Source organism: Cylas formicarius, unplaced genomic scaffold (assembly GCF_029955315.1).
Source record: "Cylas formicarius isolate icCylForm1 unplaced genomic scaffold, icCylForm1.1 PGA_scaffold_2__14_contigs__length_35257938, whole genome shotgun sequence".
Classification (NCBI taxonomy): Eukaryota; Metazoa; Arthropoda; class Insecta; order Coleoptera; family Brentidae; genus Cylas; species Cylas formicarius.
In genome coordinates, this window is record NW_026844319.1 from 15,633,648 (window position 1) to 15,642,705 (window position 9,058).

The window sequence follows — 9,058 nt, forward strand, 5'->3', positions numbered from 1 at the left end:
TACTGGGACAAAGCCATAATCACAGACAAGAAAATCAGGCATAATGTACCAGACTTGACAGTTATTGATAAGGAGACAAATAACGCATATTTAATTGATATATCCATCTCCAACAAACACAACATCGACTCTAAGAAGGCTGAGAAGATCCAAAAATATGATGATCTGAAATGGGAAGTTAAAGAACTGTGGCACATGGAGAGAGTGTAGGTCGTCAATTGATCATATCCAGCATGGATGTTGTACCGACGGACCTGAAAACAAACTTAATTAGACTGGGTCTAAATTGCAATACTTACCGTATGATGCAGAAGTCAGCACTCTTGGATGCAGCGAACATTGCTCGATCGGGTTTGGAGGGGAACGCTTGACGTAGTCTTGCTGCCCCGCAGCTAACGAAGTCCTGGTAACTTGTAACCAGAATTTATAATAATAATAATAATAATTATTATAATAATAAATTGACAAGAAACATGAGGAGAAAGTTGACAAATACATGTCGCTAGCTGAGGACATGAAGCATACCTGGGGTGCAAGAACGATCAAGACTGTTCCCATTATAATTGAAGCGCCGGGCGAAATTCCAACGAAGCTGGCACGGAATCTGGAAGCCGTCGGACTGCAGAATGCCCTTTCTACGCAACTCCAGAAAGCAGTTATACTATCAACCTGCAACATAATGCGAAATGTGTTAAACCAAAAAATCACAATAGATTGATATACATATAGATTGTTAGAAGCTTATCCAAAAGGGAGAGTGCATTATACCGTGATAATAAGTAGAGTGGTATGTACAATAAAAAATGAAACAATATAAGATAGGAGGTTGGCGGGATCTAGCAAAGCTACTCACCTAATCACCCTAAATCAAGAGATTTTATGAATCAATTTACAACATTAACATTGATTGTATCACTGTAAAAAAAACTCAAATACATTTTTATAGTTATTCACGTCACTGGGATGGAGGTGCTGCAGAAAACTGCAGAGATAAGTAAAATGAATGGAAAAAAGTACTAATTGGACAGATTCGGCTTAAGGCGCTTTCTAAAGTCGGCAGCAGTCGAGCAGCCCTTGATACCATCCGCAATGAAGTTGAAACATTTAGTGACGTTATAGCTAAAAGAAGCGCTGAAGATACTTTTGCTGTTCGGACTGCGCGATGTACATAAGTGGAGAAATAATCTTACATTACATTACAGTAAAATAGAAGGGAAATAATAAGAGAGTCTCATGAAGATTTCTTAATTGACTAGTTAAATTCGATCAAAATGTATTTTTTATCATTTAATAATAATATGTATTTTATAATAAATTATTATGCGTTTGTGATGTCCGATTTACCTATAACCAACTTTAAGGAATACCTGAATAGAATACTTAGCGATTCGTGGAATCCCACTAAAAATATCCACTCCATTTATTTATAAATATAAATATAAGTCAATTAATATAAATTTCCGCTATTCCGTTATTTGCCGCATTCAGAATGGTACTTTAAAATCAAATCTAACTTCTCAACGAGTAATCAGCTTTCATGGGTACAATGTACGAAGTTTCAATCGCCTAGGAAACCCCTTTAGTAGAACATCAAAAGCGCAAAACTATCCACTATTTAGAAGTATACAGACTTTGAATAGGACACCAGAAAATGTTATAAATGCTAAAAACATGAATAGGTTGTGCTATAATCTGTGTGTATTTATATTCTCTTTAAATAAGTTAGGTTCTATATATGGCGTAGATTATTTACCGGAGATCGTAAATAATTTTTTTAAGAATGTAAATTTAAGGCCTATAGGTAATTTAGAAATAAATTATTTCATTGATTGTATATTGACACTTTTTTTTTATTAGTAATTAAAATAAGCATAGAAAAGCGAAGTATTATTCAGTTCTAGTGTCAGTTGATAATACCTATTGCCTCACCTTAATTTAATTTTCCCGAATGTAGACTTATCGAAATTTGGAGAAGCCCCCTGGACCTAAGAGATTGTTGCGTTAATAAAAAACGGTAATTACATTGGTTTGATCCCCTATCTTCCCCTTCTATTCAGGTTATCTTTGTTCGCGAATTGAAAAGGGAAATAACTGTTGTTCGTTTAGGAAATTGGACCCGCCGTCAAGTGTTAACCAAATTAACGGAAGTAAATTAAGGCCGAAAGGTTAGTTATTTTTGACCAGCGGAAATTCGGATGGGTTGTTCGTTCCATATCGATCAGGAGGTAAACGGCACATTTTTTCAAATTGAGTTTTTTTGCTCTGCGACAAATGTTAAGAATTGAAGTTTTGATCCAATAAGTGTTTGTATTTAACACTCATATAATAAGTTGTGGATGTCTAAGGAAAATCCATAATCCAAAAACGAAACTAGAAATGAGGATGTTGAATAAAATCCAATATATTAATTATATTAATTTTTGTTTTCTTTAAAAGTAATTAGCTCTAATTTAGGTTATATTGGAATAGACTTTTTAAATATTTTTTAATTTTTCTGTTTAAATTACAATACCCCATTTTTCATAATAATATTATAGTAATATTTGAAAGACGAAATTGTCACGTGCAGTTACCTAGAATTGAGATGAAGGAATGAGAAGGCGCAATGGCCGTGCCGATGCTTTGTATATGAAATACCTGTTGCGTGTTGAATATTTTTGAAAAGCGTAATGAAATTGTCTAATATATATAAAAGTTTATCTCATTTATCGAAATTTGTGAGTGTCCGAAGAAAAATCACAAATCTAATAGATCTTATGTTCGAAAAATTTTATGCGGATATTCCCCTTTTCGATAAGTTTAGGAATAACCAGGCTACACCCTGTATGACTCTAGTTATGACTCTGGGTCTTTTAGATGGATCACGAAAACCCCACACGTTTGCTTTATTAATAAGAAGTATACGCCGTGAAACCATAAAAAATAAGACGCACTGTACCGGGTGGCCAATTAGGAAGGGCACTCGGCTCTATCTCGAAAAGTAACTGTCGTAAAGGCGGGGGGTGAAAAAGTTTATCATTACACCAGCCAAGCGAAAACGTTAAAAATTATTTTTTAAATTATGGTCGCCAGGTGGTTTAATCGTATTTTTAAATTTTAAATCTCGTTTTTTGAGATATCGTCATATACTACAGATAACTTAAACTTATAGCATAATAACAATAAAACTATTGACATAATAATAAGTTTCGCCGATGACACTACAATTTTCTACACTCTGAGATGAATTAAAAAGTACAGTTGAAAAAAAAATTGACAATCGTCATATCCTGGTTTTAAATAAACAAATTGACTCTAAATTAAAAAAACTAACCTTTGCAAAAAAACACAGAAGAAATTCCGGAAATCGAATTTTTAATACTCTTACTGCAATTCCATCGTACGGGATTTTAGAATAGGGTGGAGCAGCTCACTCATTTAAAGGTCCCAAGTAGTAGGCCAAATTTTTTTGAAAATAATATATGGCGACAGAAGAAAGTACCCCACAGACCTACTTTTCCAAGAAACAGAAATATTGGATATTCGGTAGCTGCATTGTTTGGAAATATCAGAAAATGTTTATCTGTGGAATATTTTCTACCAGGAACTCTAAGTATACAAAGTATAAAACATATCACCTTTGCAAAAAAACTTGTAAAATACTGGATACTTGAGAATAGGGAATGGTGTAATGAATTTAGATAGAGAATTTGTTACAAAAAAACTTAGTAATTTGTAATAATTTGTACTTCAACATTCGAACTTTGATTAAACTTATTAATATATTAATTATTGTATTATAGCACGTTTCATAATTTTTCATAGAATTTAAAAATTCAATAATATTTTCATTTTTCATTTTTAAATAATTATTACGTAGTGGTCTGTGGCCTGTGTCCTCAACCGAATTGGTAAACGTCTATTTTTCCATTATCCATATACTTCTAATTTCGAATAGCCAATCAAGTTTGGAGTTTGTATTTTCTTGGTGATATGCGGCTGGGTTCTGGGGAGAGACTGAATTCGTGAGGAGATCAACGGAGTAGAAGTCGGATATCTACGTTAACGATAGGTGCCGTCGGTTTTTAACTAATTCGACTCGTAGCGAACACCGTACAGCGACGAATTCTAATTAGCGAGCTGATTCCTCGGCAACGCTCGACAATATGAGCCCGGGGTATTTCTCTGAAATGAGTAAACTTTGGATGCTGCGTTTTGCAAAACTACCTCGAACCGGCGCGGCGTATGTGTTGTCGTCTCGGTTGCCGTTCGTCGCTTTTAAAATTGACGCGATGAAATTCGTGTATATTATTCTCGATATAACTTCAGCTTTCAAGACGAAGACCAAGCAATGCAGGTTTATGGCGAGCTTAACTGATTACCGTTTTTTTCATTCTTTAGGCTGAAAGTTTGACTGGCGAAAGTGCAATTCGTTTAATCTTTAATTAATTAATTACAATAATATTAATGTTTATTGTCTAATATATGAACATCTATTCAAAAGACACTTCTATAAACTATAACAATTCAAATATATTCTCTCCAAGTATACATATAATTGTAAACGCACATGATACACCATATTCACTGTAACAAAAAGTTATGAATGCCACATGCTTCATTTTTTTTTAAATTTTTCATTATACATTATAAAATCTTTAAATAAGGCGATGGTATTCAAATATACTACCAGTTTCCGGTAAACACGTATAATGAGGCATGTTTCGGAAACGAAAATAAATTGTTTCTCCGATAAAATTTAAATACAGCTAAACCTAAACTTAAAAAGTTCACCGAACGCAAAACAACACGAATACATTCACTGACATGACTGTTAGAATTGACAAACGTCAAAATTCAACGCGTGGGAAATATCTCCGAAAACATCCGATTGTACCCAAAGCCGTGCGTTAAAATTCCGGAAATGTCCGAAGTGGCTCGGATTCATGGGAAACGAAACTGACGTGGTAAAGTGACGCTTCCCGCACGCTTGATCGGTGGGTAATTAGGTATTTTACGGACGGGAGTAGAAAAATACATTGTTCTAATTACCATAGAGATCCTATATATATTTGGCTGATGCTCTCACAATTTAGCCATTGTGACTTTTAATACATTGTTATTTATATTATAACCTATAACCAAGAGGATATTTTTTTATTCCAGGATGTTGTAACACTTGCGGGCATTTACGCATAATTTTTTAGATTCGTCGGCCGCAGCCCCACAGCCCCACAGGGATCAGTGCCAAAATTTTTAAACTTTGTACATTTTTCCTTTTATTCGTCATTTTTACCATTAATATTCTTAGACTACTACATTTAAGGTTAACTTGGTTTTGCAATAAATTTGTACTACCCCGACTGCTATGTTTCAGGTTTAGTCGGTTAAAATCTGTTCATGGATATAAGTTGGCCGAATTCTGTTAAACATATAGAAAAAGCAGAACAATTTTATCCATACAGTATATCTGTACAGTATATCCATATTGCAAATAATATAGAACAAATAATAATTAGAACAGGCGATGATAGCGATAGTGATACTGATATATTATGTGAATAATTTCAAGTAATTTAAGTAGGTAATATAAATAATTTGTAATTTTATTTTAGTTTTAAACATAAATGCATAAATAAATAAAGAAATATTGTTTAGTATCTTTCCTAACAAAACCCCAAATAATTAAATTATCAGCAAAGTACGGACCTGTTCGGCCATATTTCATTCTTACAGCTTGCCCGTTCGTTTCAGTTAGTCACTATCTTATATCTATGAACAGACCATACTTGGTAAAAAACTGCCACAAAATCAAATCATTAATAATTTCTATGAATTTTTATGCAAGTGCCCCTGTTGTGGGGGATACTGCTACAGCGCATTGTTAATTAAGTTTAAAATTAATTTTGATGTTATAGACTGAATAATCTGTTGAATTGGAAATAAAATTTAATTAGTTAGAATTTTTGAGCTGTTTAGGTCTGTAGAGATATAAAATGCACCATGCATGCACCGTGTTCTGGATAAGGTAGATAAAAATATTGATGGTATTGCCCACAAGAACTAGTATAACAAATCGTTAGCAACTTTCATTTGAGATGATATGAAACCGTTTATCATGACTCCTCTATTTTAGACATGGAAAAGAATCTCTTTAAATGAAGGCTTCTAGAGATGTGTTATAGTATTCCATGTTGGAGTAGTCTTAATATAATAAAGTTCCATATTTGTACCTACCTGTTCTACCAGGTACTCTTGCTTGCTTGCCTGCATTTCGCTAGACATTTTTTATATGGCATGGCCCAAGGCCAGCGTCATAAGAAGTATAATAAAAACTTTTCAAATGAAATACCGCGTGACCTCATTTTTCCAAATTCCTTTATACCGCTCTTAGTTAATTGTTTTCGTCTTATTTTAATGTCCATTGGGTTTGAGCCTGTTTCAGCGCTAAAAATGTCTACGAACGAGATCGGTAGCGATGGAATATAATATAGTGATGCATCGCAGCTTAAACCGCAAACCAAAGGAAATGAGCAATCAATAGCCTGCGGCGGATCGATATATAGAGGGCAAATTCGTATCAACAATGAAATCCGCGCCATTTAATGAATGTCGTATATATAGATCGGCCCTTGTCCGTAATGGGGCGGATATAGTTTGCGTGTATCTGTAATTGCAATTAGGGTGTATAATGACCATATTCTATCGGAACTGATTTCCAGTAGCCCGGTGTCATTGCAAGCGAGTCGATCCTTTTCGAAAAACCCAACATAGTTTAGCTTCGCGCACGTCCGAAACGGTTCGGAAACTAAGTTTTCTCCGAAACCGACCCCCATAATCAATCAAACAGCCAAATGTTGTGATTATCACCGAGCTGTCTAATAACGAACTCTCCAACTATCCGAGTGTCGTATTGTCTTCAACAACCTCGATGATAAAGTTAATTGTCTCCATCAGCGCGGTATATAGTTTTCTTTCAGCTTCATGGAGATGAACTCTGTTTTAGACGCTGTATAGTCTAAAACTGCCTCTTTTAAATAATTTAAAATTCACAGACAAACCGTAAAATTGCTTAAATCAGCTCGTTTTACTAAGCTAATTTCGGAAAAGTTTAATTCTTTCAAGCAGAGAGTGAAAGTTTGTTTTTATTACCTCCTCTTGAACTTTGAAGCACTAGTAACCTGCTTCGGTGAAATACTTTTGGGACATTATTAACTGCTAAAATATGGAACAAATTCATTTAAAATTCATTATTTCAAGTAAAACGCTTGCACACGTCGATCGTAACTCTTTCTCGCGTATTTTTTGCAGGAAATAAAAAATATACAGGGTATTCCAAAAGGTAGATGTCGATACCGAGTCCTATTTTTTGTAATCAATTTTTGACTTCTGCGTAAAATTGCACCCCTTAATTCATGTAGTATACCATACACATATGCCTTACCTTTTTATAAGCAAAAGAATAAAAAGGATGTCAAAGAAATTCTTTTATTAGATGTTGAAATCGTTAACATTCACTTCTTGACAATATGCTAATCGGTTTATAAACCCTTCCACAACATTACTCAAGATATTTTCATTAATTAGCCTTATTTCGTATCTAATTCTAAATTTTGAATCATCTAAATTGTGTGGTTTTTCATTTTTACTTTTACTTTTGAGTTAAAAAATCCGATTAAATATTATCTGGTGATCTTGGTGGCAGGCAGTTCAATTGATCCCCTGTCCAGGAAATACCGCACTTGACTAGCAAAATTGTCGGCGCACCATCCTGTGCGAAACCAAATCTGTCTATCTGGCATATCAAGCTGATTTGGATTTGGGAAAGAAACTGCGAAAGTAAGAATTTAGGCATTTTGAAGAAATTGTAAATATGGTAAATGTGGATATTGTGCATGATTTTCTCTCATCCAACGAGGATTATTTGTTAATCCAGTACCTACAATGTTGTTTATTTACCGTACCCTTTAAACAAAGTGGGGCTTTATCACTAAACAGTATCTGACGTTAACAAAAAGATTTAAGCTGCACATTTTCGTCATGGTTTCACAAAATTATAGTCTGCATTTGAAATAATCTTCGTTTAGCTCATGTAGTGGTGTAAACTTCTATGGATGATATTTTTTTCTCTTAATACACTCCAAGCTGTTCGCTAGCTAATATCATTATTTGAAGCTACTCTAGCTGATGCACGATGAGGATTATCCTCAACTTCTAATAAAATGTTTAATCTTGTTTTCTTACTAGTTTTTGGACGACCTCGCCGTAGAAAAGCTCTTACATGCTCTGTTTCTATAATTTTTTTTCTTAATTTCATAATTTCTTAATAGATAAAAATATGATGGACTTATGAGAGCATTTTTCTTGAAATCCAATACCTGATTTTTAAATGAATTTGTTCGATATTTTGAGGCAGTCACTGTACATTTAAGTCTATAAGTAGGACGATCCTTTCGGTGTAAACCTTCTCGGAAGGTCGCTGCACCTACACAGCACCAATAATTCGTTGAGCTTCTTGCATGACACTCGCTAGCGCTTGGAAATAATCCCCAAACGGTAAATTTAATCGAGTAGATCGGATCATGGTATTTTGGGGACTGTTTTCTCCATCCCCCGTGATTGCGTGGGCCCTACGTGTGTTAGAATAAAATTCCGCGGAGACGTGTTTTTTAGAAGCTGCTTGCAATTAGGGATCGCATTGTTTTCGACTTGGTTTTTATATTTCCTTATCCTGCCAATCCTTAAAGGATTACTGTATAATAGAATACTTATGAAAAATCAGAAAAATACTTATTACCAAGAACATTAAAGTGTATGGTTCATAACGACGTAGCTATAAGTATGAACCTAAATCAAATACAGGCTACATTAAGCTATGCGATGCGGAATTTTTTTCAATAGTAGATTTTCCATACTAGGCTTTGAATCATTGGAATTTGTATTTAGTAGTTTATTGACAACTTTGATTTATATATTTTTTGAAATTAATATATAATGGTACTTACTGCTTTTCGTATTTTTCTAATTTGTTACATTTACATTTGTAACATTTTGTTATCGTCAATTTATTTTCTCAATG

General features: G+C 34.0%; 1 long non-coding RNA gene across 1 annotated transcript; it reads right to left on the reverse strand.

Annotated features, from left to right (window-relative positions):
* Nucleotides 1-204: 204 nt before the first annotated feature.
* On the reverse strand, nt 205-6,434 carry LOC132697705 (uncharacterized). Its single transcript, XR_009618295.1, has 3 exons — nt 6,217-6,434; nt 526-669; nt 205-410 (listed from the first exon to the last, which is right to left on the reverse strand). It is a non-coding gene; the product is annotated as an uncharacterized LOC132697705 (long non-coding RNA).
* Nucleotides 6,435-9,058: the final 2,624 nt, after the last annotated feature.